Source organism: Rhamphochromis sp. 'chilingali' (assembly GCF_963969265.1).
Source record: "Rhamphochromis sp. 'chilingali' genome assembly, chromosome: 6".
Lineage (NCBI taxonomy): Eukaryota > Metazoa > Chordata > Actinopteri > Cichliformes > Cichlidae > Rhamphochromis > Rhamphochromis sp. 'chilingali'.
This window is the reverse complement of record NC_137933.1, coordinates 30468834-30489578: the sequence shown is the minus strand read 5'-3', so window position 1 is coordinate 30489578 and position 20745 is coordinate 30468834. Positions and strand designations below refer to the sequence as shown.

At 38.1% G+C, this 20745-nt stretch overlaps 1 protein-coding gene across 1 annotated transcript in view; it reads right to left on the bottom strand.

The window, feature by feature from the left end:
- The window catches only part of LOC308397979 (FERM domain-containing protein 5-like), an 81113-nt gene that overhangs the window by 35845 nt on the left and 24523 nt on the right, over nt 1-20745 (bottom strand). The window lies entirely within an intron of this gene.

Sequence of the window (20745 nt, the reverse complement as noted above, 5' to 3'; positions counted from 1 at the left end):
TGCAGGTATACAGCCCCAAACGCAACAAACTGCACTGTGCATTCTGACAGCTTTCTATCAGAACGCGCATGAACTTTTTCTGCTATTTGAGCTACAATAACTCGTCTGTTGGATCAGACCAGCCATTTCTCCCTACGCGCATAAATGACCCTTGGCTGCCCAAGAACCTGTCACGGGTTCACCAGTGTTCCTTCCTAGGACCACTTTTGATGGATAGTAATGCCTACAGAGAGCTGCACTTTGGGAAATGCTCCGACACAGTCATCAAACCATCACAATTTAGCTCTTGTGAAACTCGGTGAAATCTTTAAGCTAGCCCATTTTTCTTGCTTCTAACAAATCAACTTTGAGGACAGAATGTTCACTTGCTCCCTAATATGTCTCACTCACTAACAGGTGCTATAATGAAAAGATAATCAGTGTCATTTGCTTCACCTGTCAGTGGTCATACTGTTATGCCTGATCAGTATATAGTCTTTTTTTCAAATGGACAACCAAATAAAAGGATACACGTACACGCACACCCACACACACACACGCGCTCACACACACACACACACACACACACACACACACACACACACACACACACACACACACACACACACACACAAACAAAAAAGGTGGTTGGTGATTCAGGAAAGAACAGATAAGTCTGAATAAAAGCCAACAAAGAAAAATCCACAGAAAAAAAATCCAAAACTAACAAAAGCAAGAGGAGGTTATGCGGGGAATTACAGGAAAGATAAACAGCCGAAAAGACAAACTGACAACTGACAAGGCAACACACAGAGTAACTACACAAGAGGAGCACACTAGAGGTGATATTAATGAGGGCAGAGGTGACAATCGAAAAAGTGAGAAAAATAAACCCAACGAGAGGAAGCAAAACAAACACAGACACACAAGCCAGTGTTTAATGGAAACAAGCAAAAAAAGACGCGGCAGTGACCATGATGCAGTGTCTGGTTTTTGATAAGCATAAACATTTTGTAGGCAAAGCTGTGAGTCACAAGGTATAATTCAGCAAGAAACAATCACTGAATTTAAAATTCTGCTAATGAAGGGTGTAAGGAAGCAAAAGAGTGGCTGTTAACTATGGTGCCACACTGTGACAACAGCTATGGCAGTGAATATGATGATTTGACTGGCCTCTTTTCCTTGGCAACCCAGAGTTGACCATTATAAAATAGACCAGCCTGCCATTCCAAATTGATGGGCACAGCATGATTTTTCAGAATATTAGTCACCTTTTCTTATTCTTAACAATGTGGTTGAATAGATTAGGGCTCTAAATGAATGGATTCATTTAAGGTTTAGAATAAACACCACCCTTTCAAGTTCATTATGATGATGGCGCGGACGAGCAACCCACGCAAAGAGTTCAGTGGGTGTTTTATTCATCAGAAAAAGAGAATAACTAACAATATAATGTAGGGTGATGTAACCCTGTTAAAGTTGCACAAAGACATGCTTAAGCAAAAATTTATATACAATGTAGTGTCAATCTGTGAGACACTAACATGCTATGACATTGCTTGACTACAGTTTAATACACATATTTTATTTTCTCACTCATATGCCCCTAAAACAACCCTCAGCTGCAAGGGGAAAAGACAGTGATCCTCTTAAAAAGATGTTCACTGTCAGCAGGCTGCCATCTTTATTGCTCTTGAAGTGGCCCAGTGGGACTGAACAATGCTGGGACTGTTCGCAATCACTCCTCGGCTTGGTCTTATAAATCCTTTCTTGTTTGGGTAGAGGTTCGAGCTCCTGGGGCCTTCATTAAAGAGATGCCACAGTGGAGAAGTGTCCCTGAGATCAGGAAACCCATAAGAATTATTAGGACAACCATACTCAGTGTACGCTATTGCTTAAACATGCTGTTAGTGGAAGACGGAAGAGGGGGAGAGAGAGTTTTGGACAGAGAGATAAAAGGCTATGTGGAAAACGCAGGATAGTGCAGGATATAAAAAGGAAAAGAAATAAATAGAGGGAAGCCAGTACAAAAAGAAAGACAACCTTCACAGATGTCTTGTAGCCCCAGCTGAGCAGTCTCTCTGTCTTTTCTCTTAGAAAAATCTTGTGATGTGCATGAGATGAAAACAAGCCAAACCACAGAGCACCTGTTTTTTCGTCCTTCCTTTAACCTCTGATTCAAAGCACTGAGCACTGCTCTCACAATAAAGCCTGACACAATCTCAAAACTTTGGCTGAAAGTTAAAAAGTTTAATTACAAGTGTCCAATCTTATATTTTCAATATTCCATATTTCAGACCAGATAGGCAAACAAAACATGGTGACGTGTACCATAAACAGCGGCCAACCTTCTTGAAATAGGCTGCATTTCAAAATAATATTCATGTTCACGGCTAACACCTGGGCTTTGTAGCTGGCAACAGTTCAGCTCTGCTATATACACAGTAATTTGTGTGGGAGAAATGCTTTACATACAGTATGCTCTATAGCAGTGGTTCTTAACCTGGGTTCGATCGAACCCTAGGGGTTCAGTGACTCAGTCTCAGGGGTTCGGCAGAGCCTCCGCCATGACATGCATGGCTCATTTTGTGCACCAGTAAAAAAAATCACATTTTATTTTTCACTAAAGAGGGGTTCAGTGAATGCGCATATGAAGCTGGTGGGGTTCGGTACCTCCAACAAGGTTAAGAACCACTGCTCTATAGGATGTGAGACTATAGTTTCTGCACTGTTTTAACATTAAATGCCCTCAACCTATCAGCAACAACTATAGTAGCAAACTGGTAACTTATTTTTGTCTCAAAAATGCTAATAATTAACCCATTAATTACAAGACAATATATCATTATGAAGAAAGCTGCAGCTAATTTGCATTCTCCATGCAATCAAAATACATGTTTGTAACTTTTTCCCAATGCACAGTCCCCATTAATACCTAAATGCCTTTTTACCACCCTCTGATTATCAGTCATTTAAGAAACATTTTAAATTCTTAAATAGCATCAGACTTTTCATTGCACAGACTTTGCAGCCTTTGCCTTTAACACTGAGCAGAGCCCCTAAAAAGTCTTCATTAAAATTCTGTATAACTTTCCTTGTAGTTGCTACACTTTCAAATTTTTCACTGAGGGTTTATATCAAAACTTGATTATGGTGTTATTCTATGTCCATGCAACTACAAGTACGAGACCAGGGAAACATTTTAAAGTCAAGTGGAAGCACAGCTGCTGAATCACTGCTGAAAGAGCTGCAGCTGTGTCTGGCATTTAACAAGCTCTGCAGCAGTGTACGCCCTGTCAGCATTTTTACTGTAGGATCACAGTCAAAGTTTCGTTTAAAAACACACATACAACAAATATATATTCTATCTAGCTGCATTCGTTATAAATATGTGACATATAAAGTTGAAGAAAGACATTTTATTGCTACATGATTGCTGTACATGTACTTTCTTTCACATGCACATCAAAAAGGCAATCAGAAGGTTCTTAAATTTCCTGGTCATTTTAGATACATGAATTGCTCACTGTATAGCTCATGATCTTGATACTGAAGATCACAGAGGGCAAATGTAAGGCTGGATAAATTAAATGGATCACATTCCAGTTACTGCTCTCTGTGACACACAGTCAGCTATATCTGAGTTATTTCTGCCTAAACTTCCTTTCTTTATTTGTTAGATTATGACTGATATGTCTTACAAAAAGAGAGAGAGAATGAAGAAATTCATTCTTTCATTATATATGGGTAAAAGATACACTAACAACCATCTGGTAACTGGGGTCTCAGTGGACATTTTTAGAAGTGTAATGCATACATACACAGCTCATTTGATATCTAACCTTTGAAGCTTGTCTTTTATGTTTTAGATATCACAGAGAAATCCCTAAAGCTGTTTCTGAGATATTGAGAAGAGGGTGGGCCACGTGGACAGATGACAGATCAAGAACATCCCTGTGGCTACGGTTGTTCAATATAAGCCTAAAAATACAATTTAATTTGAGTGGCCATCTTTGAATTTTGGCTTGACAATACAATATTATTTTGTGCCGAAACAAATCACTGGAGGTAACTCTGGCCTCAAGACATTACTAACAGGTCATTTGTCTCATATTAAGCTATTACTGTCTCTCTGAATTTAGTCTTTTTAAAAAATGAAGGGATACTCTAAATTAGATTCGCTAAACTGTGCCAAAAATCTGGAACACTGCTTGTGATCACAAGAGACTTTCTTCAAATAGTAATGTAATATGCTTCACACTTTAATTCATCAAACTGACGTTTTCTTTAGTCCTGGAGTCTTATATAATGGTGTTTAAAAATCTAGCTTTAACCTATATTAGCTGCTAAATGGTGTTCACTGTTGAATTTAAACTACAGCAGAACCAAGGTAAGTGTATACATCTTTGTTTTTTTGTATTAGCCTTACAAATGTAGATGCAGATTAACATCCAGCTCCATTTCACCTGCAAGAAAACTGGGTGTCTGGCTTTCCCTTTGCTTGCTTCTGAAATAATGGTACACAGCAAATTCAAAAGTGTTAAATGTTTTGGTGTTAATAGTCTTCTTGCAAAAGTAGAGTTAATTTTACTCTAAGCAGAGTCACATTCTTTTAATGTAACTCTGAGGTGTAAAATGATAGTAGTTAAAATCGAGTGTTAAAAATGAGTGTTTCTCTGTCAAATCTGGAGGTGTTACAATGGAAACATTAACTCTTGACCTCTTAACTCTGAACTCCTACAGGGGCTATGACACCAACAGAGTAAATTCACAGACTCCGCCCCCAGCACGGCTCCAATCGAAGCTGAAGTGAAGCCGTTTCAGAACATTTTGCTCTACATATTTGAGTTGTTTGCCATGCTTGGTAAGTCATTCTTTCAAACATTGTTTCAATTATTATTATGAGCTTTTACTTCTGTGGCTCTTTGGAGTTGAGACAAAGCTGTGTGAAAGGCATTAGCCATGTTGCTCGGTGATAGCATAATATTCTGTTTTAGCTAGCTGAAAGGTATTGTTTGCGGGCAAATACCACAGCACTGAAAAAAAGCTTGCATGTGAATTTTCAGTCAAACTTTTGGTCAAATACACCTAAAACAATGTCTAGAATGTGAAATGTTGGTATAATGGTGCTACTTGAAGCCTGAAAACGATCGCCCATAAAAACAAAAAACAAAAACGAGCAAACAGCAGTAGCTGACGTCCTGACTGGATTCTACGTTAGCATAGATCCCTCCGGAGTTTTGTGCACACGGTTTAGGTAAAAATGAAAAAGGTTGAGGTTTTACATTTAGTTCAGTATTACCTGTTGCCTGTGTCCTTGTCTTTTGGGAAAATACTTTACACAAGTAATGGCTCAAAGAGGATTCCTTTTTTTTTTTTTTACTGTGCTGCAATTGTTTACTGGATTATTTGTGCCATTAATGAATGTCAACTAATTTTTATTCGATCTCCGCACAGGATATGCTTGTGAAGATGGAATATGGGGGAGAGCAGAAGTGCGTTGAAGTTCCACAAAGGGATGAATGAAGGACATGCATATTGTATTGAAGAAATAAGTGATGAGAATGCTGTTATTTACATTTACCATGTCAGACCTTTTGATAAACACAATTCTAATGAAAGTGAGAACATGTATACTGTTACATCTTTCAGAAAATGTTTTGAAATTGTGGTGCACAGTTCAGAATAAATGTTTTTCAAAAACCATTGCGTCTTTTTAGTAAATGTTTATTTCCAAAAGAAATTTCTAGAAGTTCAGAACAGTAAAATTCCCGCTTTTTAGAATGAATTAGAAGATAACTCTTACGTAGTTAAACTAAAATACTCTTTGAGAGTTAATATATAAACTCTTAACACCAAGTGTTAAATTATCAACTCCTGAACAGATTTGGTGTTTAACACTAAATCAGAGTTAACGTACCAACTCTCCAAAAAGAGTTAAATTAACACTCTCTGGTGTGGACCCATATAGACACTTTAATAGTGTTGAAATCAAATCCGACAGTGTTAATTTGGACATGCTGGATTTGCTGTGTAGAGAAATTAATTACATTTTACAATTACTACCCCAAATAATATGTGTGCATGTCTGTTTAGGCGTGCAAGTTGTGGAGGAATATCAGGCAATACCTACATTTAATTGAAAACCCTTGCATTACTGTTAAAGAAGCAATGTTATACTAGAACAATTGTCAGTTAAATATGTTGCCGTTTTATCACAGCTGGTGTAATGGTAAGTCCTGTTGGCTCACAAAAAGAAGGTCCTGGGTTCAAATCTGCTGAGCGGTTTCTTTATGGAGTTTTCATGATCTCCTCGTGCCAGAGGCGGTTCTAGCCTCCTCCCCACACATGCATGTTTTTTAATTAATGACTCTAAAGCTATTTTAGAAAATGGATGGCTTTAATAAAATTAACTTTGATAACAAGTGCAATGATAAAGTATGCATTTTATTTACCATGTTCACCTTCTCAGTTCAACTCATTCACTGATAAACATTCAGAATACACAGCGGCATAATAATTTATATCTTTGCTTGCTCCACTTTTCTTCTAAACTTTGGGTGTTGTTGCAAAAAAACAAAAAACAAAAAAAAAGCTTCACAGCTGGAACAGGAACCAAAAATGTCAAAACAGGAAACAAAGCAAACACAGATGGTTTTCAGCAGTTTTCTGTAGTGCGTCCCATGTTTTCCACCTGTTCCAGCAACTGGCATCTGTGCCATCAATCCTCCTGCATTAATGTATCCTGCTGATGCAGACTTGTGCTTCTGCGCAGTCTTCAGCACTTACAGGAAATGACCAGTCAAAATACAAACACTCACCGTGCACCAACAGTAATAATGTCTCTGTTGGTGCCTTCTGCTGCACAGAGATTATGACAACAAGCATAAACTGCCTGTGAAGAAGATGGTAGATTAAATGTTTACTGCAGTCTATTAAAAAGTTACAAGGATCAGCTATAGAAGCTGCATAGGCACCCAAAGTTTTCTCTGATGAGGAGTAATCGTGTTGTTTTTTTGGGGGGTTTTTTGGGGGGGGGGGGGGTTGGTCAATAAATAGGTGGAAATTTGAGCCATGAAGGTTATTTTTCATTTTTTGGACTTGCTCTTGCCCTTTTTTGGCTTGAATGTGCTTCTATGTCTTTTATAGAGTATTTGTACCTTTTCACCATCACATTCTTCTGCCATCTGTGGTATCCCCTATGGCATCGTAAGTTTGGTTTGGTGCAAACATAACAGGATTATATATGTGGACTCATTATCCCTTCCTAAGGTTGCCTGAAAAAAGCAGTATAGCATATAGAGAAGGACTAACTAACTGACTGAGGCATACTACCACTACTAGTGTATGAATGCGAGAGTGAATGAATAGTGGCATTGTAAAGCGCTTTGGGTGCCTTGAAAAGCGCTATATAAATCCAATCCGTTATTATTATTATTATTATTATTATTACTACCATGTTGCTATCATGGCTATTTTGCACATTTTAAATCAGGATACTAATCACTTTGTCACCTGAGAACATGGCAAGGCAAAAAGATTCTGGCTTTCATTGATTGTTAAAGAGTTTAAGGACTTAGCTGAGAGTATACAGCAAAGCCAGAGAAAAAGGGAGAAGTCAGGCTTTTAAAAAAAGTGTTAAAAACCCTTACAATGCAGAAAACCTTTAATTTTCATTAAGCTAAACCTTCACACAATGTTCAAATCAATTTTAAGCCAATCAGGCAGCACAAACTTGACCCATACTTGTAGGATAGTGAAAAATGTGTTACTGTAGTATACAACGGCTTTGAGCTCAGCAATTTTTAAGCAGTTCTCTCACAAGTCTCTAACCAAGAGGAACTGCAGATCAAAGAGCACAGATTATAAAAACAGTTAAATAAAGCAAAACTATAGCTACTGTGTGAAAAACAGATCAATTAGGAGAGAACTAAAACATTGTTAAGCTGACACTTATTATTTTTAAAAATAGACATGTATGCAGGATACTTTTGGACATATTACTTGCTGTCAAAACCCACTTCTCACTTTTGTAAAATAACAAATTGTAAGTGACAAAAATCTGTGGAATTTTCTACAGATGATAGGAGCGCAATGATTGTCTGTGTTCAACGTCTACTCGATTAGCATCAAGCAGTGTTTACCTTCCGTGACACTTGTTATGTAACGGTGGTGTAAAGCAGCAGCACAAATGTCATGTATCTGGTGAGTTTTTCCCTGTGGAGCATTTGTGAAAGGTTGACATATCCCTGTACAAACAACTTCTTCTGTATATAGTAGGAGGGGTTTAAACCACACTATTGTGGACATGGCTCCTAGATTGTTTCTGCAAAGTGGCAGAAAAAAAATACTTGTTCAGGTAACTGCAGTAAATGCCCAGAAGTCACTTTGCCCAATAATTATTCAGTTTCCTAGGCACTGTAACGGCAGCTCATTTAACAGAATAACTCAAGGAGGACTTCTAATAATCAGATGTTATTACTTGGCTGAGTGATTATTTGGCTCACTGCACAACGTTAAGTTATAAGAGTCATAGGATTAGATTGTGGTGAAATTAGTGAGAGGAAAGGGTCAGCAAAACCCAATTAAAACAATAAGAAAAGAAAAACTTTGTGACACTGAGAAAAACAATATTCAGTACAAATACTTTATATATTTTTTGAAATATTTCTTCCTGTAAAAGCAGCTTCACTGTCATGCCTAAGGGCAGGACTGCAACAAAATGCTTTGAGCTCTGATACCATAGACAGTGTTCTATCTATGGTATCAGAGAAGTCCTTCTGTAAAAAGTGCTAACAGCCAATACTGTTGCCCTGACCGAACAGTCAGCAGGTCAAATGTATTAGTGATCACGGTCCATGATGGAAGCAGGCGCCCTGCATCTGCTGTGCTTGCATCTAGACAAGGATTCGGAAGGACACTGGGTGATTTAGGGCTCACAGACACCAGCCACTTGGAATTGGCTTTCCTAAAACCATGCTACACATGCAGACATGCACACATTCCCATACGCTATCATTATCTGCGTTCATCAAATGCACCAGATGGTGTGTGTATACACACGAATACACACAAAGACTTCTCACTCAGACAAAGTCACGCTAATGCATCCTTCACACAAAAGATTTTTTATTAGCTTTCCCCCTGCTCCTCAGAATGTACAATGAGCACGCTTGTGCGTTGAATGAATTGTTTATTTTCCCTTTGGGGACAAAGTGGCCATCAGTGGACCGTCATAACACTCGTGATGTTGCCAGAAAGGTTTAGAATGGAAAACTGCGCCAGAGAAGCACTAAAGCGGCTTCATTCTTCTACTAACTTATGTGCTGATAAAGACAAGTGGAAAACCTGAGAAAAACCAAAGGGACCTTTACTTTATATACATTAAGCAAAGAAGGGAGGATGTGCTGGAATTTGTGAATGTCCCCTGGGGATGAATAAAGTGTCTAGTGAATGTAATCTAATCTCAGTAAACCACAACCAAGGTTAACATCCGTCTTAATATTCATAATTCTAGACATTCTCTAAGTGTTATGTTATGCTGAAATTAGCATGCTTTAATTTTTCCAGTTTCTAATTTTAAAAAAAGGAAAAAAAAAGAATAAACAAAATTATAGACATTACATATCAATGATTGTAATTTTTTTTTAACTGTCCCCAGCGTGCAGAGCACACTAAACTGATGTTTAGTCTTTCTGATCTGAATCTCCGTGAGCACTTACTTCCAAAAAAAGCTATATATCTATCTTAATGCCCACATGGTACTTGCCCACAGACAAAAAAACCAGCCACCTTGCTGACCATCTTTATCTCACCAGCTTTATCTTTATTTACATACAACATAAATCACAGGGGACATATTTTGTATTCATGACCAATAATTCCTGTTTACCCAGTACCTTACAGAAAATGCTCTTATTCCTAAAATCTCACTCATATTACTTTTTTGTCTTTACAATTCTGAATACTCTAATAAAAATCTTTTTATTTCATACACAATTTTACAATATTATATTTTTCAGTGTTTTAATCTGTGGGCATTTATAGCTGCCTGCTGTTTTCATCTCATCCTCAGCACATGAGCAGTGATTAACCGCCCACAAAGAACCTTTACCAATGCATATGTCAGAGTCCCACGGTCTTTTTGCTTTTATTTATTTGGAGTTCTTGGAATTTACAGCTTCCTGTTTTCATTGTTTTAGTCACTAGTTTACTTTGTTGATGTTTGTTTTCTTTTTGCTCCTATATGTACTCTGTAGGGGTTCTCTGCATATAGTTTTAATGTAAGTTTCCTGGTCTTCCTCATTGTTTCTATTGGTGTAAAGTTACTGTTTATGTGTGTGTGTGTCCAGCCTCTGTTAGTTACTTCCTGTTTTATTTTAGTTTAGTGGTCGTGTCCAAATTCATGGGCTGCATCCTCCTGAGGACCCGGCCTTCGCGGTCTACGTGGGCCGGGTCCTCAGAAGGTCGGGTAGGCTGGAAGTAAACGGCTGGGGAAATTAGACGGTCTAGCCTTCTGATTAGCGTCACCGCTGTCTCGGTGGAGTTTAATAAACTCAGCCGTCTGCTCCTTGCTATCTAAAATATAACAGGACACTGGCGTAAATTCTCGACCGTCTCATACTTCTGTTTAATCAGTTTTCTGTTTGACGTTTAGTCAGCTGTGTAAAAACCAAGGAGGAACCCACCCGGGGGATTAATAAAGTTTTATTTTATCTAATCTAATAACTTTAATCTCAGCCAAACTGATTTACTCACGAACAAACAAAACACTAAAAAAAGCCCAACAATAACATTTTTAGGTTGTCTAAGTGACTTATATATTACGTTTAACCAGAGTAGCAAAAGTCTGCGGTGATCTGAAAATGATGTGCTGGGAGTTGTGCCGTTCTCGGCGGCTTCAGTGACCCTCGGACTCCCGGCTAGCTATCGAGCTGGTGGGTATAGACGTCTCCGAAAACGTCGAGGCACTTTTGCAAATATGCGATATCTTGATAAACCGAGCAGATATTTGATGTTTACACAACTACTTTCTCGCCTGAAAATATGTTAAAAGTTTATTTTGTGACCCAGAGCAATAAACCTGCAGGTCTATTGTGAAACGGAGTGAAATTATAGTATTTTATATCTGCATTTATTTTTTTTTGTATAAACACATTTGCATGAATTATGAGGTTGTGTTAGTGACCTATGTGGACCATAAAATATGAAAGCAAGAGTCCCTCCCAACATAGAAGAAACACTGGCCCCAGGTGACTCAAATTGATCTCCACCCATCTGCTGAAGCCTAAAAGTAGAACAAATAGACAAATTAGAGAAGCAACCAGACCATCACCATGTTCAAATGAAATTTTATGCCTTGGTGGCGTTACATAAATTTAAAGTTCTATATACTGGCACAATTTTAAAACCCAGTGCAAAGTGAATGGGGAAAAATAAGTGTGTGCCTAAATCCACAAAAGAAAATAAATCCACAGATGTGGCAATAAATCATGGAGAAACAAGTTCAGGCTGCTTTTGGGAGACAAATTTATGTTTATTACAATATTAAAAACCTAGTTAGAATGTTTTTCACAGGTAGTTTGTTTTGCTTTCAGATAGATTTTGTGTCCTCTTTCTGTCACTCACACACACACACACACTCACATAAAGGCACTTGGACTCTTTCAGAGACTTAATATAATCATATGTTGGTCCCCAGTATCATCACTTAGGTTTGTGGTGTGTTTCATCCCTAAATAAGAATAATAAAATCTAAACATTTCATTAACATATAAGTGTATATGTACATACACTTATTTCATATTATTTCATATTATTCCAGTTTGAGAGCCTACACTGCATTTTATATATAAATCTGCTGTCTGGTTTACCTTATAATTTTTCTCCCACGATTTCGCCACATTCATAAAAGGGGCAATCGCCCTATTGCATTGTGATATTAAATCTCCTACACAAACACACAGGCTCTTCTGTGTACCAGGTGAGCTGGACAACTTGATCAAACGCCACTGAACAGCCTCAAGCAGATAAGAAAAGGAAGGTTTTACATTCGAAAACAGCATGATTAATGTGTAGAGGGAGCTGCTGCTTCAGTGTAAACAGCAAAAATGTTAAACAACAGGTGGCATCTTCGGAGTGATTGTATTTAAGAAAATCATCATCCTACTGGAAATCTGGTGTCACAGTCTGGCGAGGGCAGACTGTATGAATTGAAAAAGGACCCAAAACGCAGACGCCAAGGAACAGGGAACAGAACTTGAAATGTTAACAAAAGGCGAGCCGTTTAATAAGGCTAGTAGAAGAGGTACAAACAAAGGGCAAGGCAAACTGAAGCAAAATTAACACAAACCTAAACTGGGGAATCTAAACAAGCAATAAGAAAAACCTAGGCAAGAAACTTGGAAGCATGGCATGGGAAACATGGCGTGGACAACAGACGACCTGACAATCACACACTGAAAACAGAGGACTTAAATACACAGGAGGTGATTAGGGGAAGTGGGAACACATGGAGGAACAGCTGAGGGTAATAAAGCAGGACGAGGCAAGGGAAGCAAAACTAGAAACACTCACATGAGACATGGACCTTCAAAGTAAAACAGGAAACACACTGACTGAATTCTAAACATGCAAACTTAACAGCAACTGGGGAGACAGAATATAGGAACCTGAAATATGGTACAAAACCATCACAGTGGACATAACATGGAACACAGGGAAGCCATATGACGAAGCCAAAGAGCAAAACCTAAGATAACCATAACTGAGATCTAGGGAAACACGAAACAGTACCACAAAGGACTCAAAACATAATCCATAATATAACAACACGAGATCTCTCCAAAATGAAACAGGAACATGAGAGGCAGACATAACAACATAAGACAACAGACATGAAACACACGAAGGGCAAGGGAGATTTAACATAGTTGGAACACGAGGGGGAAATAATAAGAACTAGAAACACTTAGGCATGATAACAAATAAACTTAGGAAACCTGATAAGCTTAAACATACACTATGAACATCAAAAGAACTGAAACTCAAAACACTGGGTCATAAGACCCAGGACCGTGACATCTGGTTATTCCAACATTTGCTTTTAGTATCTTAAGTTATTTGGAAAGGGGAAGAGATTTTGAGAAACTCTGATTTAAAGCTGAAAACCAACAAAGACAAAGGGGGACAAGGTCCCTCAAAAAACCTCTCATGTCCAAACTGCAGGACAAAAAACCCCCAAAAAATTTCTTTTATCATGTTGTGATGTTATGCCCATCTCTAACCTTTCTTTTGTAAACTCTGGTTGTCTGCTGAAGGGCAGCACTCTGAAAGTCTAACCTTTAAAACTCTGCTTTTAGAGATTTATTTTCAGATAATATGTGTATAAGTTTTACTTTTTTCATTCTTTAATTAAACAGCAAATAAAGGAGCAATGTTACACCTCTGTCCTTATTTTTTTTTTTTTTTTTTAAAAAGGACTTAAATTAAAGAAGAAAGCCAGACAGTAGGGTGAGTGCATGAAGACCACTGTAGGATGAAAAAGCATATTGCGTTTTTCTGGCATGCTCTAAAGAAGACTGGAGAGAAAATAGCACTCTATTTACTCGAGAGAGCTTGAGGTACAATTTTGGAGCTTTTCCTAGTAAAGCAAATCAACCCAACAGTGACACAGCCAGCTGTCTTTTATCCAAAACCTTGTGATAGAATTACATCCTTTAGCATCAATATGAGAAACCTATCACACTAATGGCCATATAGTCTAAGTGTTAGCAGGTGCAGATAAAGACACTGCTATTTTTTGAATGGTAGCATCACCAGTTATTGATATGAACGGAGTATACAAGCACATTTATATCCCATATTTGCACCATTGCCTAGACACAAATTCTGCAGTCTTTTATTTCCTTTCTTTGCTGATCTATTCATCCTCCAGCTTCCCTGTCACATTAAATCTGCAGCGTCAGATTTAAATATCTTTGATGACAAGAGTTACTGCACACCAACTCATACAACTACATGAAAGTCTAGTCACATCATGTCAATATATTCAGACTGCTGGATTCCATTAGTGAAGGACCTTTGAGGAGCACTCACCATGTCAGGCTTAGTGAAATAGAAAATTTGCATAAGTTTTAAAACTCACTAAGTTTCTTACAGAGAAACATCAGTAACTTAAATCTGATCCTGAAGTGTAATTATACTGCTTGGCGAAAAATAGAATAATCTTTTATCTATTCAGACATAGAAATGTACCATATGCATGAAAAGCTATAGTAATGCTTCATTTTGCTACTAATTCTAGACGCTACTTTATTTAATATCTGCCTCCATTCGTCCATAGCCATGCCAGTTTTTTCTCAGTATTTTCAGTCTCCGTTTTAATCAAAGCTTACAAATCCTGGCTCCAGCTTAATTTTTATGTACAGACATTAAAGAAGTACTGGACTTGTCAACAAAGCCAATATGTCTATTTCCCAAAATTATTATTCTTTTAAGGCAATATTTCTGTTACATTAAGTTTTTTTTTCCAACTAATTCTGTTCATTAAACCCTGATCATCTCTGCCTGAGGGAAGAGTGGGAATTTTGAGGTTTTGGGGGCGCAGACATTACCCTCCTTCCCCCTTCCTTTACCAAAACTATTGATTAATCCCTCTCCACCTTTTTGTTCTGCCTGGGGTCTCCTGGGGTCCATGTAAACAACAACTTCAAAGATATAGTTGGAAGCCCATCACAGAGGCCTGTAAATATCAAGAGGGCTGCAAAAAAAAAAAAAAAAAAGCCAGAAAGAGAATTTTGCTGAATCATTAAAATGCAGCTCAGCTGCAATACAGCAAGTGTGCAAGCTATAAATAAACATATTTGGAAAGGAAACACATTCACTAATGCTCAGCCAAGTCCAGGCAATGAACAGACAAATTACACAAGGCTAGCCTACAATATTACACCCGTCAACTATACCAATTGTGAATGCATGCATGTGATATGAGGTCCATATAGTGCTGGGGGCTAAAACTAAACAATAGTCTGCTGCTGTATAGCAGCAAAAGTCAGCTCCAGATTAGTTTCACATGATAACAGTTTCAAATATGACAGGAAAAAGTGTCCTGGTACAGCAGACATACATTCACGACAGTGCATGATTTTTCCCTTTCAAATTAAAATGCTACAAGACAGTCGGAGAGACTGATTAAAAGGTACAAGAAGGTTTTTCCTAACATTTTTTAAAAATATGTGCATAACAATTATATTGGCTGAAAAGTCGGGTTGATTGCTTGTCTGCTGAAGTGAACTGACAGCGTGCCAGCCCAGTCCAAAATCCCACTGAATTTTTTGCAACACAAGGCACAGTGGAAATTTGATTTTAATTTAACATAAATATTTGCCCTTGTGGTTAAAAAAAGAACCAAAGTGTGCTGCAGAGAAGTCTGAGATGGATTGAGGTGGACACATTTATTTTATTCCAGTCACCATGCTAGACTCTGGGGCTGAACAAGGGTGCAGTGATATTTAGAATAAATCTTGTCTCATTAATGACAGTGGAGCATGAGATCCCTCTGGAACTGGGATGCCCACACATACACACACAGACCCATCGATCCTCATGAGCACACAATGACACTTGTGAAAAATTCAAAGGGTTAAAGGAAGGCAACAAGAAAGTCTCTGACTCCTGCAGTTGTGCTTTTTGAGGGTTTATGAGGCTATAATGTTTTTATTCTCAGAAATAAAATTTAAACACTTGAGGAGGAAGGTAATGTTTCAATTCTTAAAAGTAATTATTGTTATTATATTATATGCTCATTAAATCCTCACAGGTAAAGCTGGCCCTCCCTTTCATCACTGCCAGAGGCAAACAGCAGCCTGTGATAGGAACAACACTGCTGCAGCATTATTCAGAACGCCGACGCAAAGCGGCAGAGACAATTAGCTGCATAGCTGCAGATATTCACCGAGCCCCTGAGAGGACAAGCAGGAGTCGTTCTTATCCTGTCACACTGCCCCGAGCTCCGCAACACGCTCCTCACACAAAAATCAGACAGTCGTAAAAGGGAAACAGATTGTGCCGTGATTGAGACTGTTTAAGTCTGGGCCCGACGTTATTGTCCAACAAGACAGACAGGTCAAGAAGGGGATGCCTTCACATAACCAGAAGATTACTGTGATGCTTTTCACCTGTTTGACAGTTTATGTTGTTCCTTGCTTTCATGTTGCTACAGCTTAGCCCCTGACCTCTTGACATTATTACTGATGTTTTTTTTTTTTGTTTTTTTGTCTTTTAACCTAAATTGACTTTTTTTAAACCTGCAGGGCTCAAATTCAACTTAAGACAGGAGGTCATTTTGTTTCTTCAGGTCAGACTTCACGTAATATTTTATTTAAAGCGAAAAAGTACACACAGGGCTAAGATGGCTCATTTCACATTTCACACTGTCTGTTATCCTAGTGTGAGCAAAGCCTCTAGTGAAGGCACATGCCCAGCTAAACCCAGCATTCAATGCCAGCTTCCTCTTGTAGGCTACTGTAAATGGGCAAGCTGCACAGGACAGGCAACCTCTGCCAACCAAGCATCCAATGCAACAAGAGAGTTAACAGTCCATTCTCTTCAGTATTTGTCTTTTTATGTAGATGGAAAATGAGCTGGATGACATTTTAGCTTACAAACATTTAAACTGAGCTCATCTCTACTTGTAATGGCCTGTCAATAAGATTCCTTAAAATCATCATTATTTTTTTCTTTTATGCCACTTTCATGTTTTGATCCCTTCTTGAGACCACTTAGGGTCTGATTTGGATGAGAACCAGCGCTTAACAATATATAAGTACAGTTTGAACAGTTTGTATACTACCTGTTGTATGATACTCCCTGCTTAGCACTAAACAGACAAAGGCAGTCCGCGAGCAACTAACTGCTAAAAACCTCTATCCTCCCTAAGAAGCTAATAACTTAAAGCAAAAAACAGTAAATGTTGAAATTATATTCATCAAATGGACAGAAATGAGACTCTAAATGAATTCTAATAAAGTCCATTATCAACAATATTAGGTGAAAGATGAATATTCTGTTATAGCTGACTCTTAGTTGGGCTTAAAATTATGGGCAGACAGTAATGATAGCTGTGTACACAGTAGTATATCACGGTTTCTTCCTAAAGTATTTCATTTAATTTTTCATTATTTCACACGGCTCAATGGGCTGATTCATTTCTAGTCTTCCTTTTAGTACAGAGCAAGGGCACTGCAATGAAAAGTAACTGGTCCCACAGTATATAAACATACACTCCTCTCTTAGAGGCCATGTAAAAAATAAACATCTTTCTACCCTGCTGGATATTTAAAAATAGCTTAAAATGATTTCTCTCTCTTCATTCGAGTGTTCCAAGCTGAGGAGTAAGAGTGAAAATCCCACTGAGATGACACTTCATTTAGGAAAGATACTTCCAGTACAAGTTTTTCAATTAAAAGCTCCAGTACCTCAGACAATTGTGTCACTCTAGCTGTGCACTGAGGAGGAAAGGGAGGCTGACTGCTAAGCTCTCTGCAATCACGTGCTGCCAACTCTTGCCAATATAGCGGGCCTCATTTCTCTGATGCACTGTATTAGGAAGGATGACTGACACTTAAAGAAGCCCTATTTAAGCCATACGTCCATAGCGTCAATGTCTGCATGCACACTGCTCTTTCATCTGATGGAGAACAGATAATGTATGCGAAAATAAACTGCCAAGCACATGCATCTTGATAACTAGTTGCAGTAAAAATATTGTCAGATCTTTCAAGCAAGGCTATACTGTGTTTCTTAGTAATAGCTGTGGTTACTAATCATCCATCATTGTCCCAATTTTGGATATTGAAGGAATGTCAAGTTAACAAATGATGTGATGTTTGGAGTAAAGTAGCCCACTAGATTTAGAAGTCAGGCTGTTCAACCAAACATAGACTAATTTAGAGAAAATTGGGCTTTGAGGCCTTGGTTATTAGACCCCGTTTGCTGTAAAGAACAGAGCAATTATTGATCCTCTGAGTTTGTAATTGACTTTTAGATGCTTTCTAAATGATGTTAGCAAGGCTGGCCATGGAAGGGAGAGACAGCATGAATGGCATACAGATTGTCCTAATACACAGCAAACAAGTATGGCCTTGGCTGCTGACGTGAAAAATATCAAACCAGTCGTACTGTTTGGTGGGTAAAAAAAAAAATTAAACAGTATTACAGAATCATTTTAGTTTAAAATATTCCCAGTATATACATATGTATTCCCCCATTTGCTCCTTGTCCCTGACCTTTGCGAGACCTTTTACCTTCCTTTTGACTCAACTGTTTGCTATGCTACTTAACTTATTAATGACCCAGCACTGCATTAAGGATGTGGATTGTGGATTATTACCCATCCTTTTGTCCTGTGTTTTGGACCTCTTATCCCCTGAACAATCACAGAAACACTTAAACACTCCAAAATCTCCATAATTAAATTAAATGAAATGTTTCAAGCATCTTAAGTAGGGATGGGACTTGAGACCAGTTGTATCAAAGAGGTTTGGTTCCTTGAAATTGTTAGTCTGCTTGCCTATCGATTCCGCTTATCGGCTCCACTTGCACTTGCACTACACTCAGCTGATTTCATTTTGTGTGCTGGAGGAGGAAAATAGTGTTGCTGTTTACAGTGAGGATATGGACATTACTTTTATTTTTCCTACACAAAAGGACAAGAGCAAGATGGTGACGTGCAAACTGCGTACAAACCCCTGCACAGACTGTGAGTGATGATAAAGCTAAGTGAATGCTGACCCACGCCCAGCAGCCAGACCCTGAACTTCAACAGGTAACAAAGGGATGAGCAGTCAGGCTGCAGCCTCTGTTTCTACCTGTTTATGTTTCTAAAGTAGGATCACTGTGGCGATCACTTTGAAGTCTGTTTCTGCTGGTTTTCATCTTTGCTTTGTGCTGTTGGCTTTGTGCTCATACGTCTGTGTCCTTGTTAGGAAAGGGATTTGTGTTGGTGTGCGGGAGTGTAGCCTCAGGTTTATATTGATAAATGGTAATTATGAGAACATGCATTTCAGGTCATTTATGGAGAAACTAGAAAGTAATGTGACGAGTAGTGTAACAACCTACTTACCTTCTCCTGAGAGCAATTAAGTAACACTTTGCATTATTTTTAAATAAAGTGTTTAGTGTTATATGTTTAATACATTACTTTTTTTGAGTAGTGACCCCAACAATGAATGCCTCCAACATGCACAAACATTTGAGATGGTGATAACTATCAAAGTGGAGCCAGTGAAAACCCAATGAGAATCAGTAAATGAATCATTAAAGAATCAAATCGATAAGCAATGGAATTACAATTCCAATCACATTACATTCTTATCAATTACCATGGCTAATGAAAAGCCAACTGAAGTAACCAAACAAGGAAACAACATTTGTTTAGAGATTTTTACAGACCTCAGTCACAAAGTGCTTTACATAAAATAATATAAGACAATACGAAAATTAAGAGGTAGAAGAAGACGTACACCTCTGCAGGATGTCCCCCATATTATTCCAATAGTAATGATGTATTTGAATAAATCAGCACTTGACCTTTAGAGATTTATTTGTGATTATCACTCCTGATGTTTCTTTGGAGAAAATATTATTTAATACGAATGGATTGCATTTTCATCCATGCAAGTAGTTTTGTTTAGTTTCTATCTGGTCTGAAATTTTATATCCCAATAACACTCATTGCTGAAAATTATGGTTATCACATTGTAAAATAAGAATGCCTGTATAGATTGCTTATATAATTATTTATTTATTTGGATGACTCATGAAGAACAAATATATGTATTTTTAAAAACAACATTTATGTCACTAGATTGAAGTCAAGGTTTAAAAGTGATGGAATATAATTAGCAATGGGTGGGACATTCCTGGCGTCCAGTCCCCAGTGAAAGTTTTGCCCTTGGATGAGAATAATGTTGCTGATTAATCAACAGCTAAACAAGTACAGTCATCTACAGCAAGAGCGGGAATTCATGACAGGCACTTTCATAGTGGTTTATCCCCACCAGAGTAAATTAGCGATCCATCCAAGTATCCAGGTAAGACTGAGGTCAGGCGTTTCTGCAACGTCAGAAGTGACTAATTACCAACAGCTGAGCCACCCTTATGCAGAACAGAGGAGAGCTCAGCGAAGATAAAAAAGATGTGCAAGGCAAAAGCTTAAATAAGTTTTGTTAAGTCATCACATGCAGATGTATGGAAGCCCGTTTCCGCCACTAAAAAAAAAAAAAAAAGCTAGTATCCATAACTCGAAATTTCGAGTTATTTTCTCGAAATTTCGAGTTATTATCTCGAAATTTCGAGAAATATAACTCGAAATTTCGAGTTACTTTTCTCAAAATTTCGAGTTAGTTCTGCCAATCAAAAATATACGTGAATGAGGTCGCTTTCTTGTTACCCGGAAGCATATGGCGCAGGACCGCGCACTCAAAAACGGATCCCAACAAATTAAAGTATGTTTGCTGATAGTAACACCATGTGATTCAGCTAATAACACAGGGATTTCATCATTTGTGAAGCCAGGCTGAAAACACTCAGCAATCTGTGCATTCACGACTGGATGTAATACCGGTAGCTTAGCTGTAGCATTTGTAGCTGAGGGCTTCAGCTTCCGGGTAACATGGAAATGACGTCATTCACGTAGATTACTGATTGGCAGCGCTAACTCGAAATTTCGAGTTGCTTTTCTCAAAATTTTGAGTTAATATGTCG